Genomic DNA, 8,034 nt, shown 5'->3' with positions numbered 1-8,034 from the left:
CATGTTGCTGAGCTCTGATACCACTTTTGACCCCGCCTGAAGAACCAGGGACTGCTATCACCGAAGCAATGTTCTTCTTGCAGAGGCAAGAGACCTAACGAACCATCTACAAAGAGATGGAATGACCACCACCTGAACCAAAAGGGATTCAGGATACAGAAACAACGAACACTCAAACACAGAGGGAATTCTAAATGGAAACGAACTCAATTCTTTGCCTCTTTATTTCAAAAAAACAACTATTTATAATTACAAATACCACAAAAGGACGGAGCAGGACAGGCTACAGGAGAGCAAGGCAGACTACCGGAAAAATAAAGAAAACAGAAATAAGAAAGCAGCTGACGCTCTAGCGTTAGTTTCGAACCCTTAACAAACTTACACCTAGAAGCTGACGCTCTAGCGTCAGTTTCGAACCCATAACAAACTTACACCTAGAATCTTTGAGTGAACTACCTATGTTCACATTCACAGTTAGAATAGAGGAAAATTAGATCCAAGAGCACTCAAATGCATCTTTGTTGGATATTCAACTACTCAAAAATGTTACAAATGTTATCACCCCCTATATTAAAAACCCTTGTATCTATTGATGTTACCTTTGATGAACAATTTTTTTTTTACCCAACCTCATCTTTAGGGGGAGACCGAACTTGAGGAAGACGAGGAAAGTGTGCTTGCCCTTCTTGACCTTCATCCACCACCTCAAACCAATCCACCTGAAATTAAAGGCAGGGAAGCTGAAGACAGAGCTGTCATTAGGTTTGAGAATGTATATTCAAGGCATACAAGTTCAAACTGTGCTCCGAAGAAGATCCAAGAATTTGAACCATCTTCTGAAATTAAGGTAAATGCAAGTTCACCACCTCCCTTGTACCACTTAACAAACTTTATATCCTTCAATAAATTTTCATTCTCACACAGAAACTTCCCGGTTACACTAGAAGACATTCATATTTCTAATGATATTTATGAGGTTTTATCTGATGAAAATTGGAAAAATGACATGAAAGATGAAATGTAGGCCCTTAAAAAAAGCAATACGTGGGAGATCATCAACCTACCAATAAGAAAAAAAATCAGTCAGCTGCAAATGGGTGTTCTCTATAAAGTACAAAGTTGATGGTACACTGGAAAGGTACAAGGCAAGATTATTGGCGAAAGGGTATACTCAAATATATGGCATTGACTATGAGGAAACATTTGCACCTGTAGCCAAGATGAACATTGTTAGAATTCTTCTCTCACTAGCAGCTAAGTACAACTGGCATCTGGAACAACTGGATATAAAAAATGCATTCATATATGGGAACTTGGAGGAAGAGGTATTTATGGGGATACCACCAAGATTTAAGGAAAAGTCTGGAGGTGACAAAGTGTGTAGGTTGAAAAAAGCTTTATATGGGCTAAAACAATCACCTAGGGCCTGGTTTGGAAGATTCTCAAAATTCATGCTTTTTAACGAGTATCGACAATGTCAAGGGGACCATACATTATTCTTTAAACACTCAGACTTAGGGAAAGTTACAATATTATTAGTTTATGTGGATGATATTATCTTGATTGGGAATAATGAAAATTAGAAAGTCTAAGGAAAAGACTTACCAAGGAATTTGATATCAAAGAATTTGGCAGATTAAAATACTTTCTTGGAAATTAAGTAGCCAACTCCAACAAAATAATCTTCATTTCACAACAAAAATACATTAAAGATCTTTTGAAGGAAATATGTAACTAGCTTATAAATCAGTACCATCACCAATAGAATTAAATTTTAAATTAGGGGAAGCTAAAGAAGATCTAAATGTAGATAAGGGAGCTTACCAGAGATTTGTGGGAAAGTTGATCTGTCTTTCTCATTTCAGACCAGATATAGCATTTACTGTAAGTATGGTCAGTCAGTTTATACAAAATCCAAAACAGATTTATATGCAAGAGGTAGACATAATATTGCACTATCTTAAGGGAAACCCAGGGAAAAGAATTCTCTTTAGCAGAAACCACGGAATAACCCTGAAAGCATACACTGATGCTGATTATGCAGGTCACTGGTAAACAAAAAGATCTACCTCTGGATACTGCACATTCCTTGGAGGAAACCTAGTTACATGGAGATGCAAGAAACAAAATGTGGTGGTAAGATCTAGTGCAAAAGCAGAATATAGAGCTATGGCCTTGGGAATATGTGATTTACTATGGATCAAGATGATTTTAGAAGACGTAAGGATTAAGTGGGATGAACCTATGAAATTACATTGTGACAATAAATCAGCAATCAGCATAGCTCACAATCCAGTCTAGCATGATAGGACCAAACACATAGAAGTGAACAGACATTTTATAAAAGAAAATTTAGACAGTGGTCTTGTATGTATCAATCATGTATCATCAAAAGATCAACTGGCAAATATCTTTACCAAATGATTGGATAACTCTGTCTTTTTTAGAATGATTGCCGAGCTGGGAATGAAAGATCTTTATTCCCCAGCTTGAGGGCGAGTGTTAAATCCCAGCCTTTCATCTCCATATTGATCCCATGGCCACGAATAGGGATTTGTGGGAAGCTCGCCCCTTCTATAGTTAGGTAGCTGATTTAGGAAGGAATATATGAGGGCAATAATGCCTGATTTCGTGATTTAGTTATTTCTTTATTTAAACATTATGTATAGATCTATAAATAGAGATGAAATTATGTAATAGAGGAGAAGTTTTTCCCTCTTAAATTCCTAAATTCGACGGAAAGATATTATTCCCATGATCCTTCTCATATTTTTATTTTCCAATCTATCATTTATTAATTTGCCCAGTTATACATCTACCTTAGCAGTGGCATTCCCATCTTTGCCATTCAACTTGTTTGCCAGAGATTTTTTGATTGCTAGCTAGGAAATCACAATTTCATAAGATTTACTTCGTAATCTCTATGATATACTTTTTTTCATAAGATTATTGATGTATTTCTCTATTTTAACCATTCAAACTCAACTATAAATGGTTTATTGTCATTGTTAGAATTGTAGCATGAATTATGTTGGGTTTGAATTGAACAACTTGTGGTGCGAAATACGTTGAGAATATGATAATATTTTTTAATTTGGTTATGAGAATATTGTTTTAAGGGATATGTTGTTGTAGCAAAAGGATTGAGTTGTTTGCGGTATTGACCTTTTTTATTTTGCACATATATTTATATTACGCAATTATTGTTTACAGTCATATTATGTGTGAGCTGGCACTCTCCTCTTGTATCTATTTTTTGATAGTGAATTCTAATCCTTTATTTGTGAATTCTTACCTGTTTAGCTTTTTCCATATAAATATCGGTATTTCTTGATTTATATTTTTTGTCAATTTTTGATATAATTGTTTCAATCATTCATTCCCATTTTATCCTTTGGAAATCGAAATATTATTGGCTTTGGCCTATATATATTTGCCACATGGCAGACAATTTCAGCCCTCAGATGTTCTGAAATCTTATTTCACTCGACAAAATGGAAATACACTTGCAGAAATCATGACAGCAGATAATGAAAATAATTAATTTCCTATTGTATATAACTCTTTAGGGGAGTGGAGGTGTCAGTCTGTGATGTGCTTTTCTGTTTGTTTAATAGAGGGTATTCTGTACTTAGTTTTTCTTCGTTTATTGATGACGGTCGTATTAGTTCAATTTTAGTTGACACATAGCCGATGAATTTGTTTGTCAGCTCGGATTGGTAGCAGCATGTAGGACTACAATGCTTGCAATGAATTGATTAAGATCTTGCACAACTTATTGATTAGAGAAATAACAAATAGACCTATTAGCAAATAAAACGAAGAATCAAAATGCACGAGCGGTCACTGTCGTTAGGCTAAGTTGCACATCAAAATATTTGAATCATCAAAATAACGTAGGAAAATAACATCATGCAACAGTAGTAGCTTTCAACGAAAATCCCTAGTCTAACAATAAGATTAGAAAATAAATGAATGCACTCAAATTCCTATGTTTACTAAGTATAGCATAATCGGGCGAACGCGTCCTTCGCGACTACAATTAAATCACAAGAAATGATTAGACTTAAGAAATACAAAAAAGGAAAATTAGAAAACCTTCGTCAAGGATCGGCGGCAATCCTCCACTTGACGATCTCAAGTTGTTCTTCGATAACTTCAACCGATGTGTCCAAGATGCGCTATATGTATTCCTCAACTGTATGGTCGATCTTTGGATTGACGTCGAAGAAGGTTGAATAGAGAATATGCACGAAGCCGTGTTCGTCGTAGGCAAGTCCATAGTCAGTGTCGGGATCAGCCATTCATGAATGCTAGATAACGATTTCTTGCAAAGATTGCTAGTAAATTGGAACTCTATTGAAGAGAAAGAAGTTTCTTGTCAACTTGAAACGGGGGTGACTAGGTATGGCCGGCCAAGGGATGGAGGCTTAGGGAGAAATTAGGTTAAGATTTTGTGGAGCAAGAAGTGTCAATCACTCCTCTAATTAATCCTCATGCATGGAATTAATTAAGAGGAGATGGAGAGAGGTAGGGGCGGCGGCATGAGAGGGAATTAGGGGGGAATTTGTTTCCAAATTTCAATGCTTGCTTTAGGAAAGAAGATAAGGAGGTGTGAGGTTATGAGATTTCGGCCAAGTAGGGATTAGGGGATTTGAAATTATTTCCAAAGTAAATAATTAGATTTTAGGAAAGAAATAAATGGGGATTAGTGGGATGGGGGGCCGACGGCATCCATAGCAGGGAGAGGGATTTAGGGAGAGCAATTAATATTGCTTGATTTGGATTTGAATATTTAGAAAGGGATATTTAAATCCAATTTGAATTTTAAATTCAAATAGGATTTAATTAGGAAACTTTCTAAAAATAGGATTCATAAATTAGGAAACAATTCAAACTCAAATTAAATTTGGATTTGAATTAAACAAGTTTCCTAACCTAGGAAGACCCAAAATGAAAATATTTGACACAAGCCAAAGGGGGACAACACATGGAGGCTGGCGGCTTGGCTGGGCTTGCCTCCTGGTTTGGGTGAGGTGGGGGGGATCGGGTGAGGAGGGAGACTAGAGATATTATCCCAAGGTCCAAGGAGAGAAGGGCTTGTGGTTGGCTGGTGGTGGAGGTGTTCGTTGGGAAAAGAGAGGAGTAAGAAGGAGAAAAGAATTTCAAAACTAACCACGAATTCGGACTCTTCCAAGATTGGTGGGTGATCCAATTCCCTCTCCTAGGGATCTCTCTCTAACCTTTCTCAAGCTCTCTCAATAACTCAAAGCACGGGAAAAATCTTTATCATTCATTCATTAACTTTAGAAGAAGAACAAGAGGGCTATAAATAGCCTCGTACAAAAAAGGACTCAAAGATAAAAGATGACCTTGCCCTTAGGGCTTACATACGACTTCCATTAAGCAAGGGGTAAAACGGGAAAAACAATTACAACATAAATAACAAATAACAAATAACATAATAAAACAAATACATATAATAACTCAAAACACATCGACTCAATCGTGACCATATATCGACGGCCACGCCTCATATATTCTTTTCATGCTTTGATGTCCCCATCACAGCACTTATATGTTTTCTCTTAATTTTTTGAATCCAACAACTACCTCCAGCGTCTTGCAGATGTTGAATTCCCTATCTTTTCTTTTTAATAAATAATCCATGTATCATGTAATACAGAAGCTCAAGGTTGATAAAGCATAGAGGAAGGACAGTGGAAGTGCAGGTGCAATGGCAATGGATACCGAATTACCTGTGCTTGGTATGTAGAAAAACTTCGACAAGTCTTGTTTTCTTGAAACCTTGCGCTTTTTTACGCTGTTGCGTTGTCCCCAAAGTGTTTCATACGATTGTTTTAGACAAGCAGGGGTAAAAGATCGTTGTATTAACTGAGAATTATCTGTACATCAGACTAGAATTCTTTTGTTTCAGAAATTAGAAGTTGCTGCTTCTATCAATTATTTGGCAAAAGTTGGGGTTCGGCAAAAGACCGAATAACTGATAACAAGAGTGACAGTCGTGTAGGTGAAGGAGCCAATTTTCAATATTGGTGCAACTCAAGATGACCATTCTAAAATTTTAAGATTACTTCATATATCTACACCCTAAATTAACTAGGTAGATGAAAGTGAATTGTTGTTGGGTTTTGAAAGTGTTGGAGAGGAGTAAAACAAGCGGAGGATTATACACAAGGAGGAAGAAGAAAAGAAAATATTTGGAATATGCATCTAAATTATAGTCTATACAAATATTTTATTATTTTCTTTCATCTTTCGCAGTTAATGTAAAGACTTCAATATCAGATTTAAATGTTTTTATTATAAGGAACTCAATTAGGGAACCTAAATGCTATTGTTATTATAGTATTTGTTGTGAAAGGAAGAATAAATCAAGAGAAAATATTTTGGTGTATTATAAAAGTTGCAAGAAGAGAATAAGGAATGTACATGAAATATAAATTAGAAATTTTATTAGATGAAATCTAAAATTAAAAATGCTATTATTTAATGAGTAGTGATTATTATGTTTAGATGCTTGATTGACCTAAAATGTTTTAGGTTAATTTTTCATGAAGAAGAAGAGTAAAATGAAAGATGAAAAAAAAAAAAAGGTTTTACGAATTGCAAAAAATAAAATATATGAAAGATATTTAGGTTATGCTATGTGCTAAATGTTGATATTATCTATCTATTTTTATGAGTTTAAGATTTATGATGACTTAAGCAAGTAATTAATATGACATTATATGTATGATGCACAAGTTGTGAAGGAGTTTCATAAAATTAAGCCAACATTGAAGTAACATTAAAGTGGAAGTGTTGGTCTTCTAAAATAAATTGAGCAATTGTAATTTTATTTTATAATAATTAACAGTTCTCTTATCTCAAATTCAATGCATTAACTGACTTATTCTCCTATATACACATTGGATATTATTTATGATACAATTTATCATTGACAAATGATTAAAATAAATGTTCTCTTTTTCTTGCATAAAGATCTTCATATTGTTAGAAATATTAGATGAAAAGCATCTCATTGCAACATTAAATATTGACAATTTCAGAAGTATATTTATGATAAGATGAATGAAAATAATATAATACGAAATGCCCTTATCGATTGATATTCACTCTCTTATGGTACTAATCAGGACACAAAGGTGCACTCATAAAATTGAAAATATTTGAACAAAAAATGAAAATGGATGTACCTAAGTGGCACAAATTTAGGTTGTGCTCTTGTAATGGATGTACTTTATTAAAAGATAAGATATGCTATAATAATTTTTTTTTTTTATAACAAATGTCAAGTTACATAATGATAAATGATTTTTCTCTTCTTGAATAGATTATAAATTTATATGTTTTAATTTTCTATCAAATCAGATGTTAATGCTTACTATAGATGACCTACATACAAATTATTTCTATTCTAAAATTTTTTTATAATATAGCACTGTAATTAGCCACTGAGTTATTGTACGGCGCAACCAAAATTAGTGTACAGAAGAAGATCAGCAAATGGTAATAGGTATTATAGAAAAAATATAATCAGCTTAAGTTACTTTGTTTGAATTGTATAAGGTAGAAATGATTTATGTATGATTTGTACAAGAATGAAATTTTATTGTTTAGTGACTCTTTATATTGAATCCAAAATTATTTTTTGAGCTGAAAAGAGAACAGCTAGAGAGAGAAAAAATAATTCTAGAGACTCTAGGAATTCCTAAAAATATGCTTGATTACAAAAGAATTACCTAAATTGAGCCGACCCCTAAAAATAATTAGTCTTTTTAATTCATGAAATTATTATGGAGTCATAGATCCTTTAGTTAGTGCAACTATAGGTCGCTACTTAAAAATACTTAAATGTTAAACTACAAATATTAAGTTGGTTGTTTCATTGTTGCTTCTTTAAATTTACTCGGTAGGCTTCTTAAGTGAGACCGACTAAAGATGGAAGTATGCCTTTTTTATCTATTAATTTTTACATTTTGAAGGCTTCCTAAGCTTCCCATGCTCCTC

General features: G+C 33.9%; 1 long non-coding RNA gene across 1 annotated transcript; it reads left to right on the top strand.

The window, feature by feature from the left end:
• Positions 1-5,097: 5,097 nt before the first annotated feature.
• Positions 5,098-6,101, top strand: LOC114581007. Its single transcript, XR_003702805.1, has 2 exons — positions 5,098-5,768; positions 5,939-6,101. It is a non-coding gene; the product is annotated as an uncharacterized LOC114581007 (long non-coding RNA).
• The last annotated feature ends 1,933 nt before the right edge of the window (positions 6,102-8,034 follow it).

The sequence above is a fragment of the Dendrobium catenatum genome, unplaced genomic scaffold (genome assembly GCF_001605985.2).
Source record: "Dendrobium catenatum unplaced genomic scaffold, ASM160598v2 fragScaff_scaffold_1470, whole genome shotgun sequence".
Classification (NCBI taxonomy): domain Eukaryota; kingdom Viridiplantae; phylum Streptophyta; class Magnoliopsida; order Asparagales; family Orchidaceae; genus Dendrobium; species Dendrobium catenatum.
Note: the sequence above shows the minus strand (reverse complement) of the source record. Positions and strands in the feature narration are given on the sequence as shown.